Source organism: Papio anubis, chromosome 16 (assembly GCF_008728515.1).
Source record: "Papio anubis isolate 15944 chromosome 16, Panubis1.0, whole genome shotgun sequence".
Lineage (NCBI taxonomy): Eukaryota > Metazoa > Chordata > Mammalia > Primates > Cercopithecidae > Papio > Papio anubis.
In genome coordinates, this window is record NC_044991.1 from 17723756 (window position 1) to 17746407 (window position 22652).

A 22652-nucleotide genomic window follows, 5' to 3' on the forward strand; every position below is an offset into this window, starting at 1 on the left:
GTCCTAGACCTAGATCTCTTTCTTTTCTTTTCTCTCTTTCTTTCTCCCTCTTTCCGGAGACGGCATCTAGCTCTGTTGTCCAGGCTGGAGTGCAGCGGCGCTATCTCGGCTCACCGTAACCTCTGCCTCCAGGTCCAAGCAATTCTGCCTCAGTCTCCCGAGCAGCTGGGACTACAGGCGCGCACCACCATGCCCAGCTAATTTTTATATTTTTAGTATTGACGGGGTTTTATTATCTTGGCCAGGCTGGTCTGGAACTCCTGACCTCGTGATCCACTCGCCCCGGCCTCCCAAAGTGCTGGAATTAGAGGCGTGAGCCACAGGTGCCCGGCCAACATTCTCTTGTTTTTTTCGTTTGTTGTATATAACCTACCCCTTCCCCCACCCCATGCAAAGTCCACGAGGACGATAGACTTTGTCTTGCTCCCTGTTGCATTCTGGCCCTAGGACCTAGCCCATAGCCTGGGACGTTTGCTGACCAGGGGCCCTGGTTTCTCTGAGGTGCCACTTGAGGTCCGGGAGGTCAGCTGACTTTCCCGAAGGTGGATTCCAAGGACACTGCAGTCTTCGTACTCCCCGAGGGGCGTCTAGACACGCCTGAGACCCAGAATTATTAGTTAACTGGGCTCCTCAGCCCGGTGAGAGCTCAGACTCTAGAAGCAACTTTCCCCGCCTGGAAAGGTGAACCCGGCAGGGCGGAGGGGAGAGGCGTGGGCGAGGGAGTGGGCGCGGGTGGGCGGGGCCGTCCGGGGGCCTCTTTGCCCGAGCCAATGGGGCGCCGCGGCGCGGGGAGGCCGGGCCGCCGGGCGGGGGCGCTCGCGCGCGGTGAGGGGCAGAGGCTGAGCTCCCGGGACCCGGAGCGGATCTACTGGCAGGCGCCGCGCCGAGGCACCACCGGGCGCCGAGTTCCTGACGGCTCGCACGGTAAGCGGCGCGCCGCCGCAAAGTAGACTTTGTAGGGTTTCTGACAGCCGGGAGACCCCACCCCGAGCTGGGGCTGCTGGTGCGTTCTCGCGTCGGGCTGCGTCCCCTGGAGCTCCGGCTCTGTGTCCGCGGGATGCGGGCGCACGCAGGGGCAGGTAGGGAGGCAGGGAGCCGCGCTCTACGGTGTCTCCCCAGGCTGCCGCTGCCGGGGCCCTGGGCCGGTCCCTGGGACAGACAGATCGGCGTGCGGGGGCCGTCTGCCGGGCCCGGGAGCCGGGGGCGCGCAAGACTGTGGATCCTAAGACTGCCTCCACCCAGCGCCCGGCCCGGGGAAGAGCTTGCGGGAAACCAGGAACCGCAGCGGCTGGACCTCTGCTCTGCGCCGGCTCCTAGGACCTGCCTTAGGTCCCCAGACCCCTCATGACCTGTTGCCTTGGGTTTGGGGGGTCAGATTTGTCACGCTGTGGCCAATTTCCAGTCAGCCTGGGGGCAGGACGAAATCTCAGAGTGGTTCCCTGGCCAAGCTAGAAGCAGAGAATAGCTCTGGATACAGCACCTCGTGTATCTATCCAGCACTTACTTGGCTCTTTCTGAGTGCCAGGCACGGTGCCAAGCCCTAGCAGCATGAAGAATGGCCTTGGGGAGCTCCTGGGGCTAAGAGGGACAGTAGGAGGAGCAATTGCAGTGCAGGGTAGTGTGGAAGACTCGAGATGGAGAAGAGGACGGTGAGGAAGCCAGGAAGGCTTCAGAGAGTAGGTGACCATTGACTAGAAGTCGGAGGTTTTGCCTGGCTGAAAAGTGTGTTGGGGGTGGGAGTTGATGGGGAGCAGGAATTCCAGGTGGATTTTCTTGTGTAAAGGTAAAGAAACTGAAAAGGTCCGGTGTCCTGACCTAGAACATCAGATAATTCTACAGCAGATAATGGAGTAGGACCGGGTCTTGTTATAGGTAGGAAATAAGTTGTCGACATGGCAGGGAGCTAAAACATGCACAGACCTTAAAGTGCAGCCTTAGAATATTTAGAATTTTATCCTGGAATGAAGGAGGGCCGTGGAAGATTTCTGATCAGTGATCAGGTCTCTCTGGCAGCTCTGGGGACAACGGATGGAGACCGGAGCATCAGAAAGCTGGTAAGTTGTAGTCACTTTTTGGACCTTGGCTGCAAATGCTCTTCCCCGCCTAAGGGAGCCCCCTCTGCCTGGGAGCCCTGCTCCCTGGCTTCTGGACATGGATTCAGGCGAAGAGATGCTGTCTGTGTAATGCTTGCTTCTGCAGCCTGCACATCAGTTTGATATTGTTTCTGGAGCCTTGTGACCTCGGTCTTGTCATCAGGACTCTGAAGGGTGCCTCTGCTCTTCTTTTCTCATCTTCAGGCCCTCTGTGTGCCCTTCTGCTCTCCCTGGTCTCCCCTTTCTGTTTCACAGAGACCCAGTCTCAGCCATTGGAGGCAAGGCTGTGTGTAGATTGGTGTAGTAGAAAGAACAAGGGCTAGCTGGGAAATCAGACTAGAATGTCACTTTAGCCATAGGCTTTGGGGACATTAGCAACCTTCATGAACCTTCTTTTTCTGATTTAAAAGGAAATCGTCATACTCATCTGTCATGGGTCAGGTTCCCTGGAGAAAGACTTGGCACTTCTGAGATTTGTGTGCAGATAAGGGAAGCAGGATTGGGCAGAGGGAGATGTTGATCTATGGTGTAGTGCAAGAGAGGCCTCAATCCATCCCATGAGACAAAGGGACGAGGCCTTTGAAGCTGAATGTTGATCAGCCAGTGGGTGCAGGCTGACCCTAGGAAGGGAGCTAGGATGTCCCTTCAGCAGGCCAGTTCCTGACTAGGTACTCAGCTGAGAGCTGGAGTAACCAACACTCTGGCAGCTGGACATGGGGAAGTCATGAGTGTCTTGGTCTTGAAGGGGGGTTGAGAGTTTCCCCAGGGCATCCGCTACACTACCTCACAAATGAGGCAGTGCTTTTTACTGTACCTGGTGTGTAGTAGATATCTTAAAAGTATTCATTTCTCTCACCTTTAAGTTTCGTGACTGCACCTGAAAATGAGTTTTGGAATTTGAGTTGAGTCAGCTTTTGTGAGAAGCTTTTAATAATAGCCACAAAAACTACTGCTTCCCATTTTTGAGTGTCTATTATGTATATACATTCTCTCCTAGTTGTCCAGTAATACTCCAACTTAGGTACTTTTATTCTCATTTTAAAGTAAACCCAGTCTCTTCCAAAACCCAACAGAGGTGATGTTCTTTTGCCACAAAATAATAATTATAATAGTGAGAACAATCACTCACAACTCTGTAATTTGTTATACTTTCCAAAGTGCTCTCATTGGTGGATTGATTGATTAATCATTCATTCATCCACTAATTAATTAATCAATGTGTGTTAGGTGCCTCTTGAGGGGCAGGTGCTGTCGTAGGTGCTGGGGAGAAAGCTCAGTCTGTTAGAGGAGATGGACATTAAATACTTGGATTCATCAAAAGCAAGCGTTGAGGGATGGAACATTGCATTGCCAGGATGTGATAGAGAATAACAGGCTCTTTGTCCAATTGACTCCTTGTCTTTCAGCTTCAATATAACCTTCTCGGAAAGGCCTTCTGTACTCTCTCCTTTTTATCCTCCCTTCGTAACAGTCATTTATCTATTTCACTTACTTTCCTATTGTTGGTCCTCCCCTTTAGACTGCAGACTCCAGGGGATCATACGTTGCTTCATCCCAGGAGCCTACCACAGGGTTTAGCACGTATTTCTTAAATGAGTGACATGAATGAAGGGTGGATGTGCTTAACAGGGTAGTCAGGGAAGGTCTCCCAAAGGAGTGATATTTACACTGAGATGTGGGGGACGAGAAAGATCCAGCAATGCCAAGATCAAGAGGCAGAGAGAACAGCTTAAATTCAAAGACCATGAGGTGGAGGAATGGAGCCCACTGTGGTTGGAGCACCTAGTGGGCAGATTGTGTGGAGTGGCCTGAGATGAGTTAGAAGGCGATGAAGTCTTAGAGGCCATGCTGAGCTTAGATTTTTATCTGAAGTGCAATGAATCATTGAAGGATTTTAAACCTGATATAATAGTGTATATTTGTGTGTTGTCTGTTATGCCTCTGGGAGGCAAACTCCTTGAAGAAAGGTGCTTAGTAAATATTGCCTAAATGAATGGATGATCTGGTTTATGTTTTGAAATGAGCCCATCTCAGCTACCAGGTGAGAAGTGGAATAGAGAGAAGAAAGAATGAGATCTTGTCACAGTTGGAAGCTCAGTGAGAGATATATTGGTGTCTGGGCTAAAGGACAGCAATAGTGTTGGAGAAAAGTAAAAGGATTTGAGCTCTATTTAGGAAGCAAAATGGATAGGATTTGCTGATAATTTAAATGCAGGGAATATGGGAAGGGGGAGGGGATGAAGGGTGATGGCCAGCCTTATGGTTTAAGATTCGTTGGCTACTGAAAGTCTGGCAGCTCCATCAGTAAGTGACTGAATAAATAAAATGTAGTGTAACATATAATAGAACGTTACTCAGTCATAACAAGGAGTGAAGTACTAATACGTGCTGCAATGTGGGTGAACCTTAAAAATACTATGTGAAAGCATGTTTTAAAAGCCAGACACCAAAGGTTATATATTGTATGATTCCCTTTATGTGAAGCATCCAGAAGAGGTAAATCCATAGAGACAGAGGACAGATTGGTGTTTGTGCTGGTCTGAGGGGGAAGTGGGACTGGGGCTTGACTGCTTAATGGCTCAGTGGTTTCCTTTTGGAGTGATGAAAATGTTTTGGACCTAGATAGAGGTGACAGTTTGCACATCATCATGAGGATAGTAAATGCCACACATTGTTAGTTTAAAATGGCTAGCTTTGAGTTATGTAAATTTCACCTAGTTTAAAAAAAAAAAAACCGGTTGGGTGGATGGGAGGATTATTCACATAACAGAGACTAGGCGAGGAGCAGGTTGTGCTTAGGGAATACAATTCAAATACTCTCTTGGAGATGCCCGTAAAACATCCACATAGAGACGGGCTTTGGCTGTGAGTCTGGAGTCTAGGAGGGGAGTCTGGGCTGGAGATATAAATATGGCAATTGTCAGCACTTAGATGTCAGCCAATAAAATGGATGAGTTTGAGCGTGTGTGAGAGAGAGAGAGAAGGAAAAAATCAGAGCCTGGATCATTCTTTAATTTGATCTTTATAACTATTCATAGGAGAGTGCTATTCTCCTCATTTTTAGATAAGGACACCAACCCCCTCTCCCCTGTCCAAATGAACTTGCCCAGAATCAGTTTGTTGCTGTGAGTCTCCAGACTTCCAATCCTTTGTCTTTCCCATCTCAGTGTGATGCCGTTTAGAACTTTGGCAAACACTTTCCCTTCTTTCAGTCATGATTGAGTATTCGCACGTGGCAGGCGCTGTCCAGGTATATGTTAGTGGAGAAAGTAGACATAGCTCTAATCTCATGGGGTTTATTCAGTAAACAAGTAACTGCAGCCCACGACTCCAGGAGACCCTAAGAGCACAGAGCAGGGGCATCTATCCCTGGTTTGGTGGTTGGCGGGTGGTTGGGGAAGGCTTCCAAGAGACAGTGATGGTTAAGCTGAATTTGCAACAGAAGCAGAGGGAATGAGCCCAAGAAAGAGAATAATCCACCATTGTCTTCATTTCCCCGTTCCTCCCAGGCTCCTGGCATTTTCCAACTCAAGAGTGTATATTTTCTGTAACTCTAGAGGCAATAAGTAAATAAATGGCTTGGTTTGACTTCGAGCGGGAGCTTCAAAAGGGTAGCAGGGTCGGGTCCAAACAGCCCGTCTTTCAAAGCAAGGCTCCATCTCTTGCTCAAGTGACTTATCCTCTCTCTCTCTCTTTTTTTTTTTTTTTTTTTTTTTGAAACAGAGTCTCGCTCTGTCGAACCCAGGCTGGAGTGCAGTGGCGTGATCTTGGCTCACTGCAACCTCCGCCTCCTGGGTTCAAGTGATTCTCCTGCCTCAGCCTCTGGAGTAGCTGGGATTACAGGCACCCGCCACCACGCCTGGCTAATTTTTGTATTTTCAGTGGAGACGGGGTTTCACCATGTTGGTCAGGCTGGTCTTGAACTCCTGATCTCAGGTGATCCGCCCACCTTGGCCTCCCAAAGTGCTGGGATTACAGGAGTACTTATCCTCTCTCTCTCTCTTTTTTTTTTTTTTAGATGGAGTTTCGCTTTTGTTGCCCAAGCTGGAGTACAATGACGTGATCTCGGCTCACCGCAACTTCCGGCTCCCAGGTTCAAGCGATTCTCCTACCTCAGCCTCCGGAGTAGCTGAGATTACAGGCGTGCGCCACCATGCCTGGCTAGTTTTTTAATATTTTTAGTAGAGATAGGGTTTCTCCATGTTGGTCAGGCTGGTCTCGAACTCCCGACCTCAGGTGATCCGCCTGCCTCGGCCTCCCAATGTGCTGGGATTATAAGCGTGAGCCACCGCGCCTGGCGACTTATCCGCTCTTAACCTGACTTTGTATACTTGGGATATGGAGCCATTGTTCAGTGCAGGAAATAGATGATGTAGCAAAGTGCTGGACACGTGAAAAATGCTCAGAAAAATGTTATCTTGTTTGGAGAGGAAGACTTTCTGAGTTGATCAGTGGTTGCCACGCTCTGCACACTATTTAAAATACAGTTATCCGTGCTCTCTTTGTTGGTTCTGATTTAGATGGCTTGAAATGAAAAAATGATGATCTGTATGTTTAAAAAGCACCCTGGATGATTCTGATAAAAGCAAGTTCAGGAAGTGTTGATTTAGATCAAATCCTCTTTGCTCTGATGAGCATGAAAGGGTTAAGCACCTAGAAGCAAAATTTTGCCTTCTAGGAATTATTAGCCAATGACGGTGCTGACCGATGATGTAATGTCTTTGGCTGGTGCTCCATTGGTTAAGTGTATTGTTTCTCTTGCTTCAGCTGTTCGAGGAGCAAAGCTGGAGCACAAGGGTTAATAATTTTGTGGAAGCAGTTAGAGCTCTCTCTCTCTTTTTCATTCCTCTTCTGCTAGGTGTGAGTATACAGCAGGGCCCTGCAGATTGTTGCCCTTCTCCTTCCAATAAACATCCACACTCTCCTTACACATCCACACTGTCCTCCTTACCTCCTCCCAAGCAGAGCACATGTGTCCGTAGTACTACGGAGGAGGAGAAGGAGGAGGAGGAGGAGAAGGAAGAGGAGGAGAAGGATTCTTTAGAGAAGAGAGCCCTTTCAAAGTTCCACGCTGCAGTCTCTTACTGCAGTCTCTCCTTGCCACCGGGGATGGGCACAGCCCCAGGTCCCTCTGAATGAATTGCTAAACTGCCACCTGCTTCTGAGTGTTGTTCAACCTGGCAGAATCCTTAGAACCAGGAGGTGAGCCCAAGGTTTTGGAAGAGGGAGTGGGCCGGGTGGGAAGGAGCCGTGCGGTGCGGGGAGGACTAGCTCTAGACTGAAGGTCAGGTGCAAGCTCAAGCCAGTGGCTGCCACTGGCTAGTGATATAAGCTTGGGCAGTGTGGTCTCCCACTCCAGGTCTGTTTGCTAAAGTGCATGATGTGAGGCTTGGATTAGGGCCCTCCTATTCCAAGTTTTAGCAGACACTGTCTAGGGAGTGTGCTCACCAGGAGCTACAAGGAAGCATGTTCTTGGTGTAGCTTTAGCTTTCTGTCAGATACTCCCTGAAGATACATGCTTTCTTTCAGGAATCTGGGCAGGAGGGGAGCTGGTCACGTTATCTCTATATCTCTGAAACCAGTTCTAATCTGGTTCCTCCTTATATTGTCTGAGCTCCCTCTAAAGCACTCCAACTCATTCCAGTGGCCCTTGCAGAATCTGGGCTGAGGTTTCTCCAGAAACTCCTGAATGGTCTTACGGATTTTCATCATGTCATTTGAGGGGAACCTTTGGGTCCCTGACCCTTGAGTTGTTGGTGTGCCTTAATATATTTGGGCACTTTTCTAGGTGTCCCAGGCTGGGGCTCTTAGGGTTGGGGAGAGGAATTCTTTTTGTATTATGGATAGCAAATTGTGATTTTTGTTTGTTTGTTTGTGTTAAATGGGACATGGATTATTGCCTCTGTCTAAAACTTCTCACCTTGTCCTGAAAAGGTCCCAAGGTAGGCGCGTGTGTCTCAAGATGTAAACTGAAATGAGTAGATGTGGGGAAGGGAGAGGGGAGCAGAGCAGCTGGGGAAAACTGCTAGCAAGAAACACTGACCTTCATTTCATAATTCAAGAAATCCTTGCTTTTGATAGACACACTGCGATGCTGGCTATCTCTGGTGGTCCTCCAAAAATATACAGAAATAGAAAATCCTTCTATTTTTATTTTTTCTGAATCGGATTATAAGTGAGGGGTTCTCAGTTTTGGAGAATGGAGCCTAGAAAGGGTTATCTTTGTGTGTTGTGTGGTCCTTGGTGTTTACCACTCCGTGTTCTAGGCCAGGCTTTGCTGATGTAGGTCCTTGAGCAAGTCACCAAACCTTTCTGAGCCTCAGCTCTCTCACTTGTAAATCGCAGAGGTAGAGAGGAGTTGGGCTTGCTAATTTCTGCAGCCCTTCTAGGTCTGGCCATCTGGGCTTCAGATTGCTATAAGCCTTTGGAATTTGAATATGTTGAAGTGGGCCCAATGGGTAAAGAATGTTTGAATAAAGGGATACACAGCATATGTCTTCTAGGTACTGGGTGCTTTACATGGGTTTTAACTTATTTCACCATCCCAACTGCTCTGGGAGTGGGTAAAATTAACCCCATTCTACAGATGTGAAAATCAAGGCTAAAGGAGGTTGAGTGACTTGTCCAAGATGATCCACTTGCTCAGTGGCAGAGCTGGTATTTAGACCTGTGCAGGTAGATGTACTGAGGGAGGGATCCATGGCAGGATAGTGGTGGGGATGGAGCAGGAATCTTTTGTCTGCCTTTGTTTCCTTGCATGCTGTTCTCTGTACTAGAAGTCATGTGCTGGTTTTGAGATAAACTAGCTCGGCCAGGTCACTGTAGCTTATCCACTCACTGTCTGGGACCACAAAAGATTGGAGGACCCTGGGTCTGAAAGGGACCTTACAGTTCTTTGGATCAAGCCCCTCAATTTGTTTTGCTTTGTTTTGTTTTGTTTTGTTTTGTTTTTGAGACAGTCTTGCTCTGTCACCCAGGCTGGAGTGCAGTGGCGTGATCTCGGCTCACTGCAACCTCCACCTCCCAGGCTTAAGAGATTCTCATGTCTCAGCCTCCTGAATAGCTGGGATTACAGACATGCACCACCACACCCGGCTAATTTTTTGTATTTTTAGTAGAGATGGGGTTTCACTATGTTGGCCAGGCTGGTCTTGAACTCCTGACCTCAAGTGATCCACCTGCCTCAGGCTCCCAAAGTGCTGGGGTTACAGACTTGAGCCACCGTGCCTGGCCAAACCCCTCAATTTGTAGCTGAGAAAATGGAGGTTCACAGAAGTTAGGGGATTTGTTTCACGTCACTTGATGAGTTGACAGATGGGAAGAAATGAACACAAAGACTCCCTGTCTTAAGTGTTTGGAGTTGTATTTTTATAACTTTTTTTTTTTTTGAGATGGAGTCTCGCTCTGTCGCCCGGGCTGGAGTGCAGTGGCCGGATCTCGGCTTACTGCAAGCTCCGCCTCCGGGGTTTACGCCATTCTCCTGCCTCAGCCTCCCGAGTAGCTGGGACTACAGGCGCCCGCCACCTCGCCCGGCTAGTTTTTTGTATTTTTTAGTAGAGACGGCGTTTCACCGTGTTAGCCAGGATGGTCTCGATCTCCTGACCTCGTGATCCGCCCATCTCGGCCTCCCAAAGTGCTGGGATTACAGGCTTGAGCCACCACGCCCGGCCTACTTTTTTTTAAAGAAAAAAAAACAGCACTCATTTTTTTGAGACACATGGGGTGAGTGAGTTGCATTTAGTTATTCTCACCTCCAGGCCCCTTTCCAGTGCGAAAAGATTGCAGTAGGCTTATGGAACACCTCCCCTGCTTGGCTCTGTGACTGGTGTCTGAGACACAGAGGGCGACAGGCAAGCTGAGTATGAGACCCGGTCACTTTCCTTGAGCAGGCTTAGGCTGTGTTTCCTGGGGGCTTCTAGCTCACAGGTTAGCAGCCCTTCCCCATGGATGGGCCGAAACCCTGACCCTTTCCTCCTGCGTGCGGCTGGCACCCAATTTGTGCCACTATAAGAGCACTTGCCACATGACGTGTGGTTTTTGTTCTTTGTCTTCCGGACTAAGAGGCATGCTTCCAGAGCACAGCTCCCAAAATACTGAATTTAATTAATTGGTGGAGCTGCCTAATGGGGAGGCGGGTGTCAATAGCTTGGATGAGAATAAAAACCATCCAGTAGTTATTAAAAAGCACAATGCAGATACTTGACCCTTTTCATGATCACTATAGCATTAAAAAAGTATCACCCAAATAACAGGTTTCAGAAATTCAAATTATTATCATAGGAAAGAGGAGTTATAATTATTCTGCAGGGCTAGAGGGCAAAGCTAGCTGCAGCAGTGGAATTTGGAGAAGAGCAGATAGCAGATAGAGGAAGAAAGTGCTGGTGGTGGAGCTGTCCAGCAGGGGGAGCCCACCTCCCAAGGCCCTGTCATCACTGAAGCCCTGGCAAGGAGTGGAACTTGGCAATCTGTAACTTCCTTTTTAGATCTAACATTTCTTGATTATCTATCAAGCGGGAGTATATTAGAGGAAGCTGAGGGTACAGCAACACTGTGTCTTACTTATTCTTTAGGCCCTAAACCCATTGTATGGTGTGAAAATCATGTGTAGCCAAAAATACCCTAAAAATATTTTAATTGCCAGAAAGTTGCATTATACATGGTTTTTGTGTATGAAACCCTGCATAGTAATTCCCTGTGCTACCCAGTGTGCAAAACTCTGGCCTACAGCAAAATAAGTAGAAAAAGAAGGTCAAAAAAGAAGTTGTCTGCATCTTCATGCTGCTGTGTTTTTAAGGTAACTGTCAAATCTCTAGGGCATGGGGTTCTTAGGAGTGCCTACTTGCTTGCAAGGTTTCTGTCATTCAGTTTGGGTAAACAACCTCTAATACCTTCAGACATGTTGTTTCAGTCCATTTTGCATTGCTATAAAGGAATGCCTGAGACTGGGTAATTTATAAAGAAAAGAGGTTTATTTGGCTAGAGGTTTTACAGGCTGTACAAGCATGGCACCAGCATCTGCTCAGCTTCTGGTGAGACCTCAGGAAGCTTTAACTCATGGTAGAAGGTGAAGGGGTAACAGGCATGTCACATGGTGAGAGAGCAACAGAGAGAGGGGGACGTGCTAGGCTCCTATTAACAACCCGCTCTTGTGTGAACTAATAGGGCAAGAACTGACTCGTCACCAAGGGAAGGACACCAAGCCAGCCATTCATGAGGGATCCACCCCTATCACCAAAACACCTCCCACCAGACCCCACCTCCCGTACTGGCGATCACATTTCAAAAATATTTTTGAGGGTATTTTTGGCTCCACACGATTTTCACACCATACTATGGGTTTAGAACCTAAAGAATGAATAAGATGCAGTGTTGCCATATCCTAATGCTATTTGGAGAAGGCAAACATCCAAACTATATCACATGTTAATAGTTTTTTTTTTTTTTTAACGATAATGAAAATTAAATGAGATAATATATGTGGAAACCTCCAGCCCAGAACTGTTGCTACATGGTAGGTGTTCAATAAAAGTAGGTAATCAGCATCTTGCTTCAGCAGACTGGTCCATGCTGGTCTTTTTAAAAATTTTTTTATTTTTTAATTTTTTTGAGACAGAGTCTCGCTCTGTCGCCCAGGCTGGAGTATAGTGGCACGATCTTGGCTCACTGCAAGTTCCGCCTCCTGGGTTCACACCATTCTCCTGCCTCAGCCTCCTGAGTAGCTGGGACTACAGGCGCCCGCCACCACGCCTGGGTAATTTTTTGTATTTTTAGTAGAGACGGGGGTTTCACCGTGTTAGCCAGGGTGGTCTCGAACTCCTGACCTCATGATCCACCCGGCTCGGCCTCTCAAAGTGCTCGGATTACAGGCATGAGCCACCGCACCCAGTCCATGCTGGTCTTTGAAACATCTTAGAGAAGAAACTGGCCACTAGTGTCCAGGTGTTGGCTAGTGTTTTCTACTTGAGGTTGGGATGTTCTGCCTGCCTCCTCCTGACAGTATTCATTCTTATACCCCTGAATATTGCTTCTAAAGTCCAAAGTGGAAAAAGAATGGAGTTGAAGGCAACACAGACCTGAGTCCTCTCTGTGTTGGTTTGTTTTTTTTTTTTTGACAGAGACTTGCTCTGTTGCCCAGGCTGGAGTGCAGTGGCGTGGTCTCGGCTCACTGCAACCTCCGCCTCCCGGGTTCAAGCTATTCTCCTGCCTTAGCCTCCCGAGTAGCTGTGATTACATGTGCCTGCCACCACGCCTGGCTAATTTTTTGTATTTTTAGTAGAGACAGGGTTTTACCATGTTGGCCAGACTGGTCTTGAACTCCTGACATCGTGATCCACCCGCCTCGGCCTCCCAAAGTGTTGGATTCCACAACGCCCAGCTAATTTTTTGTATTTTTGGTAGAGACAGGGTTTTATCATGTTGGCCAGGCTGGTCTTGAACTCCTGACCTCGTGATCCACCTGCGTCGGCCTCCCAAAGTGCTGGGATTACAGGCATAAGCCACTGCGCCCAGCCTAGGAGTGTGGATTTTATTCTATGTTGGAGGTCTTGAGCAAGGAGGTTACATAGTTTGAATTGTGCTTTTAATTGATTTTATCTTTTAAATTGTCATATGGTAAAATTGACCTTGTTTTGGTGTATCGCTCTATGACTTTTAACACATGTACCCAACCATCACCACCACAATGAAGACACAGAACAGTTCCACCATCCAAAATACTCCCTCCAGCTGTGCTTTTAGTCACAAGCTCTCCATCTCCAACATTTGGCAATGATAATTGTGCTCTCTATCACTATAGTTTGTCTTTTCACAAATGCCATCTAGGCTGGATGTGGTGGCTCACGCCTGTAATTCCAGGACTTTGGAGACTGAGGTGGGAGGATTGCTTGAGGCCAGGAGGTTGAGGCTGCAGTGAACTACAATTGCACCGCTGCACTCCAACCTGGGCCGCAGAGTGAAACCCTGTCTCTAAAAACAGAAAAAAAGAATGAAGAATGTCATATAAATTCAATCACACAGTATGTAACCTTCAGAGACTGGCCTCTGTCCCTCAGCATAATGTCTTCAAGATTCATCCGTGTTGCTGTGTGTCATTCACTTTTCTTGCTGGCTAGTATTCCATTGTAGAGATGTACCATGGATTGTCTGTCTATTGCTTGGATTGTTTCAAGGGATTATGGACACTTGGGTTGTTTCTAGTTTTTGGTTGTTTGTTTGTTTTGTTTGTTTTTTTGAGACAGTCTTGCTCTGTCGCCCAGGCTGGAGTGCAGTGGCACAATCTCGGCTCACCTCAAGCTCCGCCTCCCGGGTTCATGCCATTCCCCTGCCTCAGCCTACCTAGAAGCTGGGACTACAGGCGCCCGCTATCATGCCGGGCTAAATTTTTTTTTTTTTTTTTTTGTATTTTTAGTAGAGACAAAGTTTCACCATGTTAGCCAGAATGGTCTCGATCACCTGACCTCATGATCCACCCACTTTGGCCTCCCAAAGTGCTAGGATTACAGGCGTGAGCCATGGCACCCGGTCTTACTTTTTTTTTTGAGATGAAGTTTTACTCTTTTTGCCCAGGCTGGAGTGCAGTGGCGTGATCTGGGCTCACCACAGCTTCTATCTCCTGGGTTCAAGCATTTCTCCTGTCTCAGTCTCCCAAGTAACTGGGATTACAGGTGCACGCCTCCACACCCAGCTGATTTTTGGATTTTTAGTAGAGACAGGGTTTCATCATATTTGTCAGGCTGGTCTCGAATTCCTGACCTCAGGTGATCCGCCCGCCTCAGCCTCCCAAAGTGCTGGGATTACAGGTGTGAGTCATCGCACCCAGTCAGGTTGTTTCTAGTTTTTAAGGATTATGAATAAAGCTGCTATAAACATTTGTATTTAAGTTTTTGTGTGGATGTGAGTTTTTGCTTCTCTAAGGTAGATACCCAAGAGTCGGATTGCTAGGACATATACTAAGTTTACATTTAACTTTATAGGAAACTTCCAAACTAATTTCTGGAGTGGCTATTTTCATTTCCATCAGCAACGTATGAAAATTCCAGTTGCTCTGCATTGGAATCAGTAGTTGGCATTGTTGGTATTTTTTATTTTAGCCATCTTTATAGTTTAGTGGTACCTCAATAGTTTAATTTGCACTTCCCTAACTTGCTAATTATGTTGAATATCTTTACAAGTGTGTATTTACCACGCCTATATTCTCTTTGACAAAGTGTCTGTTCAGGTCTACTACATGTTTTTTGTTTGTTTGTTTTTAAATTGCTTTTTTATTGTTGAGTTTTTAGTATTCGATATATACCAGTACTTTCTTGGATATGTGACTTACAAATATCTGACACGTTTTTAAAGAATCATTCTGAATGCTGTGTGTTAAGAGAGCCGTAGTGAGGGAAAGGTGGGAGCTATAGGATCAGTGAGTGGGTCGTTGTGGTAGTTCATGGGGAAGCGATGATGATGGGCTGGACTAAGGTCCTTGGGGTGAAAGAAGTGAGAAGTGGTTAAAAAAAATTTTTTTTTTGAAAGTAGAACCACCTGACCTGGTTGATGAATGAGATGTGGAATATGAGGGAAAATAGAAGGCAAGAATAGTAACACACCTGGAGATGTTGAGAATTTAAATATAAATCAGGCAAGGTTTCTATCCTCAAATGGCTCCCAGTCTGGAGAGAGGAGATTTACTGTAAACAGTTCACCTGGAACACAGCCAGGTGTGCTGTCAGAGGTCATGTGCAAAGTATCAGGGGAGCAGAGGTGTGGGCGAAATTACTAAGTGTCAGGTTTGCAAGGCTAGATGTCTGGACAGCCGCTCTCAAACTGTAATGTGTTTAAGACTCATCTGGGTCTGGGCGTGGTGGCTTATGCCTGCAATCCCAGCACTTTAGGAGGCCAAGGCAGGTGGATCACCTGAGGTCAAGACCAGCCTGACCAACATGGAGAAACCCTGTCTCTACTAAAAATACAAAAATTAGCCAGGTATGGTGGCGCATGCCTGTAATCCCAGCTACTCGGGAGGTGGAGGCAGGAGAATCGCTTGAACTCGGGAGGCAGAGGTTGCAGTGAGGCAGAGATTACATTTAACTTTATAAGAAACTTCCAAACTAATTTCTAGAGTGGCCATGTCATTTTGCATTTCCATCAGCAACGTATGAAAGTTCCAGTTGCTCTGCATTGAAATCAGTAGTTGCCATTGTTGGTATTTTCATGCCATTGCACTCCAGCCTGGGCAACAAGAGCAAAACTCCGTCTCAATAAAAAAAAAAAAGAATCATCTGGGAAAGTTGTTAAAAATGCAAGTGGCTAAGCCCTGATCCCTCAAGTAGGAGACCTGTGGTTAGCAAACACCAGAAATAATTCTGTGTAGGTGATTGGTCGAACGCACTATGAGAAACCCTAGGGGGAGCTGGGGAGAGTTCACAGAAAAGATGATGTTTGAAATGGGATTTCAGTGTTTAGTAGGAATTCTGACTTGGAGAAAGTTGGAGAAATGACAACCAGGCAGAGCACAAGCAGAAGCAAAGGTCTGGAATAAGGTTAGAGAATGGCTAGAGGCTAGAATAAGCTTATGTTGGGTGATGGTGATGATGACTGATCGAAGACCATGTGTCTGTTTAGGGATGGGATGGGAGTCACTTGACCGCCTGTGCTCAATGAGTCTGTGAGTCTAAAGTGATTAAAGCAATTCATCAGCTCCTCAGTTATTAACAGGGGGCCTGCCGTGGTGAAATACACCAGGCAGTCCAAGAGCCAGGTGGACAGAACGTCTGTTATGCCTTCAAAGTCTCACGTGACTAGGCATGTTTGAGGAAAGCTACTGCTACGGTGAACCAGCTGGCTGGAGGTGTTGTGTTGGCAGAAGGTTGGTGGAAGAACGCACTGTACCTAGTACTGCTTTGGGCCTTCCTTGAAGCTCAAAGACTCTACATCTTCTTTTTGTACATCATCCTGCCCACTTTCCCAGCATGCTGCAGCCACATCTCCTGTGGCCTAACTGCTAGGTTGTTGCACCCTCACTGTGTGCAAAGCATAGTTCAATGCACTTTTTTTTTTTTTTTCCTGAGACAGTCTCACTCTGTCACCAGGATGGAGTGCAGTGGTGCAGTCTCGGCTCACTGCAACCTCCGCCTCCCAGGTTCAAGTGATTCTCCTGCCTCAGCCACCCGAGTAGCTGGGACTACAGGTGCACACCACCACGCCCAGCTGATTTTTCTATTTTTAGTAGAGATGGTGTTTCACCATGTTGGCCAGGATGGTCTCGATCTCTAGACCCCATGATCCGCCTGCCTTGGCCTCCCAAAGTGCTGGGATTACAGGCATGAACCACCGCGCCTGGCCCAATTCAATGCACTTTATGTGGCTTAATTCACTTAATTTTCACCACAAGCTTGTAGATGAGTTAGAATTATTATCCCTGTTTTACGATGAGCAAACAAAGACACAGAAGGATGAATGACTGGCCCAATGTCACAGAGCTAAGAAACAGAATTGCTGGGATATTAACCCAGGTAGTTTTGACTTCATGGCTTGTACTTTTATTTATTTTATATATATATATTTTTTGGGATGGAGTTTCACTCTTGTTGCCCAAGCTGGAGTGCAATGGCGCGATCTCAGCTCACTCCAACCTCCGTCTCCTGGGTTCAAGCGATTCTCTTGCCTCAGCCTCCTCAGTAGCTGGGATGACAGGTGCCTGCGACCACACCCAGCTAATTTTTGTATTTTTAGCAGAGATGGGGTTTCGCCATGTTGGCCAGGCTGGTCTCGAACACCTGATCTCAGGTGATCCGCCCTCCTCAGCCTCCCAAACTGCTGGGATTACAGGTGTGAGCCTCTGCGTCCAGATTTTGCTTGTGCTTTTAAACAGTATGCTGCACTAACCTTGTAGGGACATTGTTAGAGAATGAGAAGCAGGGGAAGTAGTAGCAGCGGCAACAACATACATAAGGTACTTACTATAGACCAGTCACTGGCTTATGTGTTATTCTTAGAGTTAGTTCCGGTAAGGACTATTTCAATAATACACTTTTATGTTCTAAAGATTTTTCTTTTTGATGTTAGTCCTTGGGTTGAAACTTTCTATTTTTCTTCCTTCTCGTCTAGTTAATAACAAAAGGGTATATGGCCTGTGAGACTTGAAAGAGCAGTAGGAAGTATGAGAATATCATGGGAGCAGGAAGGCAGAAGCTCCAGAACAGCCCCAGGGCTTCCACCTGCAGCTCAGGGATCCTTTGGCCAGGGCTTCATGGAGCACGACTTTAGCTAATCACGGCACAGTTTAGGGGCGGGAGAGCTGCTCAGTTCTAACCTGACTCCTACTCAAGATTCCTAACCTGACTCTTCTGTTACATAGGATGACTGGCTGCCTTGGGTTGGGTGGCATGGGCTCCAGGATCATGGGATTTCTCCTTCCACTCCTGGCTGCCTCTTTAGTAAAGTAGGGTGCTGCAGCATGCTGGGGACAGGAGCAGGTGCGACCCAGTGTCAACCAGCCTTTAGGGTGGTTGTTCTGTGTGGGACTGTTTGCTCTTATGAGAAAGGGCTCTGGATTACTATGTTTTTAGAGTTCTTCAAAATCTGTCTTTCGGCCAGGCGCGGTGGCTCAAGCCTGTAATCCCAGCACTTTGGGAGGCCGAGACGGGCGGATCACGAGGTCAGGAGATCGAGACCATCCTGGCTGACACGGTGAAACCCCGTCTCTACTAAAATATACAAAAAAAAGTAGCCGGGTGAGGTGGCAGGCGCCTGTGGTCCCAGCTACTCGGGAGGCTGAGGCAGGAGAATGGCGTAAACCCAGGAGGCGGAGCTTGCAGTGAGCTGAGATCCGGCCACTGCATTCCAGCCTGGGCGACAGAGCGAGACTCCGTCTCAAAAAAAAAAAAAAAAAATCTGTCTTTCCCTCCACCTTCTCTTGCTTCAAGCAGCTGGTATACTTTCCTCCAGCAAGATTCTTTCTAATTTACCACCTCCATTGGGCTAAAGTCTGGGAAAACAAATGACGAAATATACATGTATTGTTTACTAAGGAAGAATTATCTGACTAAAGGGCTTTGTTTCTTTTTGTAAGGTTTAGAGAAAGGTGCTGTAGACAGGTGGGCCTGGAGGCCTTTCCTGCCCCCGACCCCCACACTTTTATTTTCAAGTTCTCAACTGTGTTGGTATCTGAGTCAGTTTGGGCTGTTATAACTACCACAGCTTAAACAACAGACAGTTCGGGAGGCTGGGAAGTCTGAGATCAGGGTACCAGACTGGTCAGGTTCTGCTTGGGGGCCCTTTTTCCTAGTTTGCAGATGAGAGAGGAAACGAGCTCTGTGTCTTTTCTTATAAATGCATTAACCCCATCATGTGGGCTCTATCCTTGTGACCTAATCGCCTTCCAAAGGCCTCATCTCTAAATACCATCACATTAGGGATTGCAGTTTTAACATATGAATTTGGGGGACACACACATTCAGTCCTCAGCAGCTGAGTGGTTGAGTTTGCTGCACGGAATTCCTCCAGGTAATGCAGGAGTATAGCATGATCTGGGAGAGAGAGGTTTGAACTTTCCTTTGGCAGAGGGAGAGAGGGAGTACCTGGGAAGCTTCCTGAGCAAGCTAATATCTGAACTAGGTTTTGAAAGATGCATGGAGTTCATTAATCCAATGGGGTGGGGAGGGATTTTGAAGTGAATAAAAAAGGATGGCATTCCAGGAAGCAGACACAGCATGTGCAGAGGCATATGATATGCATGACAGGTAAGAGGATAAGTGTCAGGGAGCTACTGTGCAAGGATGCCCTAGTGGGAGAGGAAGCTGGCACAAGTTAGAATTACTAGTGCAGGCCGGGCGTGGTGGCTCATGCCTGTAATGCCAGCACTTTGGGAGGCTGAAACGGGTGGATCACGAGGTCAGGAGATCGAGACTCATCCTGGCTAACAGGGTGAAACCCCATCTCTACTAAAAATACAAAAAAACTTAGCTGAACGTGGTGGCAGGTGCCTGTACTCCCAGCTACTCGGGAGGCTGAGGCAGCAGAATGGCGTGAACCTGGGAGGCGGAATTTGCAGTGAGCCGAGATTGCCCCACTGCACTCCAAGCAGCCTGGAGCGACAGAGCCGCAGACTCCGACTCTCAAAAAAAAAAAAAAAAAAAAAAAAAAAAGAAAGAAAGAAGGAAGGAAAGAAAGAAAGAAAGAAAGAGTTCCTAGTGCTACATGGGAGCTTTGACATTGTATTAGTCCACTGTCCTGCTGCTAATAAAGTCATACTTAGGCTGGGCACGGTGACTCACGCCTGTAATCCCAGCCCTTTGGGAGGCCGAGGCAGGCAGATCATGAGGTCAGGAGATTGAGACCATCCTGGCCAACATGGTAAAAACCCATCTCTACTAAAAATACCAAAAAAATTAGCTGGGCATGGTGGTGCGTGCCTGTAATCCCAGCTACTCGGGAGGCTGAGGCAGGAGGAGCGCTTGAACCAGGGAGTTGGAGGTTGCAGTAAGCCGAGATAGTGCCACTGCACTCTAGCCTGGCGACAGAGCAAGACTCTGTCTCAGGGGAAAAAAAAAAAAAAAAAAAAGACATACCCAAGCCTGGGTAATTTATAAAGGAAAGAGGTTTAATTGACTCACAGTTCAGCATGGCTGGCAAGGCCTCAGGAAATTTACAATCATGGTGGAAGGGGAAGCAAGGCACCTTCTTCACAGGGCAGCAAGAGGGAGAAGTGCAAGCAGGGGAAATGACAGACGCTTATAAAACCATCAGACCTTGTCAGACTCACTCATTATCATGAGAACAGCATGGGGGAAACCACCGCCATGATTCAATTCCGTCCACCTGGTCTCTCCCTTGACACATGGGGATTATAGGGGATTACAATTCAAGATGAGATTTGGATGAGGACACACTAAGCATACCAGACATATATCAAGGAGCAACTGTAGTGTTTCAGTAGGGAACAATGTGGTTAAACTTATGTTTGAAAAAAAAATGTGACAGTCAGTGATATGGAAATGGATTTGAAGGAGAACTAATTGAATGCGTGGAGAGCCGTGGGTGCAGAGTTTTGCTGTGGTCCGTGAAAGAGATGATGCATGTCTGAGCTAGGGATTGAGAGAGATTAAGGGAGGGTCAAAGCATCCCTTTCATTCGTCCACACTCTCAGAATAAACTCATGTTCTCTGTTATGGGGCTGGATGGAGGTGAATTTGGTAGGATCCCTGTCCTTAAAAAGTGTATAATCAGGCTGAGGTGGGCGGATCATGCAGTCAGGCCGGGCAACAGAGCGAGACCCCATCTCAAAAAAAAAAAAAAAAAAAGGGTGTAATCTAAAGGCATCTAAGAAACCAGTGATAATACAAGAGATGGAGTCACTCAGTTTTTTTGATTCACAAATATCTTTTGACCATCTACTATGAGCTAACCCTTTCTGGTAGGTGCTGGATGTATGACAGTGAAAAATAAGCAAAAATCCCTGTCTTTGTGGAGGTCACATACAAGTTGGGAGGGCACAGAAGTAATACCCTACAACAGTAAATATGTAATAAGTTAGATGATAATGGGTATGACAAAGAAAATACAGGGAATGAGAGAGGGGTGTTGAGGGGAGGGCTACCATCTTTAAAAATGTGACATTTGAGGCCGGGCGCAGTGGCTTATGCCAGTAATCCCAGCACTTTAGGAAGTTGAGGTGGGCAGATCACATGAGGTCACATGAGGTCAGGAGTTCAAGACCAGCCTGGTCAACATGATGAAACTCTGTCTCTATTAAAAATACAAAAAATTAGCCAGGTGCGGTGGCAGGTGCCTGTAATCCCAGCTACTTGGGAGGCTGAGGCAGGAGAATCGCTTGAACCCGGGAGGCGGAGGTTGCAGTGAGCCAAGATCACACCACTGCACTCCAACCTGGGCGACAGAGTGAGACTCTGCCTCAAAAAAAAAAAAAAAAAAAAAAGGTGACATTTGAATAAAGAACTTAAGGAAGTAAGAGAATGTTATCATAAATATAAAAATATAGAGGCTAAAACACCTCCTGGAGGCATCATGGCGTAGTAGCTTTGAGCATGGGCTTTAGGGTTAAGCAGACCTAAATTTGAACACTGGTTCCACACCGTACTGCCCAGTTGACCTTAGACATGCCTTCTCACCCTGTTGAGCGTTGATGTCATTATCTATACAATAGGATTGGTGATACCCATCTCCCAGGATTGCCAGGAGCCTGGCACACAGAGTTCTCGCTAAATAGCTCATATTCAGAATGTCGAGGATGAGTCAGGTGGAGGTATCTCAAAGGCTTTATGGAGAAGGGACCCTGGGAGATGAGCCCTGGAGACTTTGAAGCAGGAATTCCTGCCCAGGGCTCTCTGCTCTGCTGTGGCAGGTTTTGCAGAACAGAGTGCCAGGGACTTGGAGCAGAGAGGCAGAAGCCCCAGAACAGCCCCAGGGCTTCTACCCGCAGCTCAGTGATCCTTAGGCCAGGGTTTCATAGAGCACTACCTCAGCTAATCATGGCACAGTTTAGGGGTGCAAGAGCTGCTCAGTTCTAACCTGACTCTTACTCAAGATTTCCAACCTGACTCTTCTGTAATATTGGATGACTGGCTGCCTTGGGTTGGGTGGCAGGGGCTCCAGGATCGTTGGTTTTTCCTTCCACTCCTGGCTGCCTCTTTAATAAAGTAGGCTGCAGCAGCACGCTGGGGATGGGGCAGTCATGGGTCCTGATGTCATGCCCAGTTCTGTGGCCCTAGAGGTTCTCCTGAAGGCCCCAGAGCTTGCTTTTCTGCAGTTCTGAGGATTGTGTCCCTAAGCAGGTCCAGACCCTGGGGGAAAGGATGTAAGAAGTGCTCAATTGGAGCTCACAGTGGAGGTTAAGAGAGCGTGGGTGGGCTGGAAGGCAAGTTGGCTTTTCTTCAGCCGCTCAACCAGCCAGTGCTGCAGGAATGACTGTTTTCTGCAGAGCTGGAGGAGGCAGCGCCGCGGCAGTCGTCCCCATCCTGGCTGTGAAAAATCCCTTCCTTGCCTGCAAGTGACAGCAGCTAGGGATCTTTTGGTGGAAAGCTGACGCCAGGATGTGAAGACTCTGCTTCCCTCTGCCTGTGGCGCACCATCACCCTTAGGGATCCTGGTGCCTGGCCTAAGGGGGTGTTACTGCTGCTTGGCAAAACCCAGCCACTTCCCAGGGCTCAGGAAGCAGCTTTTGGTGGGGAGCCTGGGAGGCGGCAGCCCCTGATGAGAAAGGGAGCCCGCAGGGCACTGGATTCCCTGGGTATTCTTTTAATCTAGTTCTTTTTTCTTGTTTCATTTTCTGGATCTTTTGTTTGTATTCCTTTTTTTTTTTTAAATTTTTTTACTTCATTCATTCTTATTATTTTATTCATTCACTGCATTTTGCTGCTTTACTTCCATCCTAATTTTTATCTTTCTTTCTTTTTCTCTTTCTTCTCCTTTTCTTTCCTGACTTTCATCTACTTATTTGTTAATTCAGTATCAATCCATCTAGCATTTTCTCAGCCTCCTGCTAAGAGCTGGAGGTGCAGGTAACACCTTCCTTTCCCTCTGGAGGAGCTCAGACGCTGTGGGAATGTGGGGAGAGAA

At 47.3% G+C, this 22652-nt stretch overlaps 1 protein-coding gene across 2 annotated transcripts in view; it reads left to right on the forward strand.

Annotated features, from left to right (window-relative positions):
- The first annotated feature begins 834 nt into the window (after window positions 1-834).
- Window positions 835-22652, forward strand: part of SYN3 (synapsin III) — a 543931-nt gene continuing 522113 nt past the window's right edge. For both annotated transcript variants that reach the window (XM_017944545.2, XM_009217148.2), the window contains exon 1: window positions 835-924. The gene's annotated coding sequence lies outside the window, so the exon portion shown is untranslated. The remainder of the gene's footprint in view (window positions 925-22652) is intronic.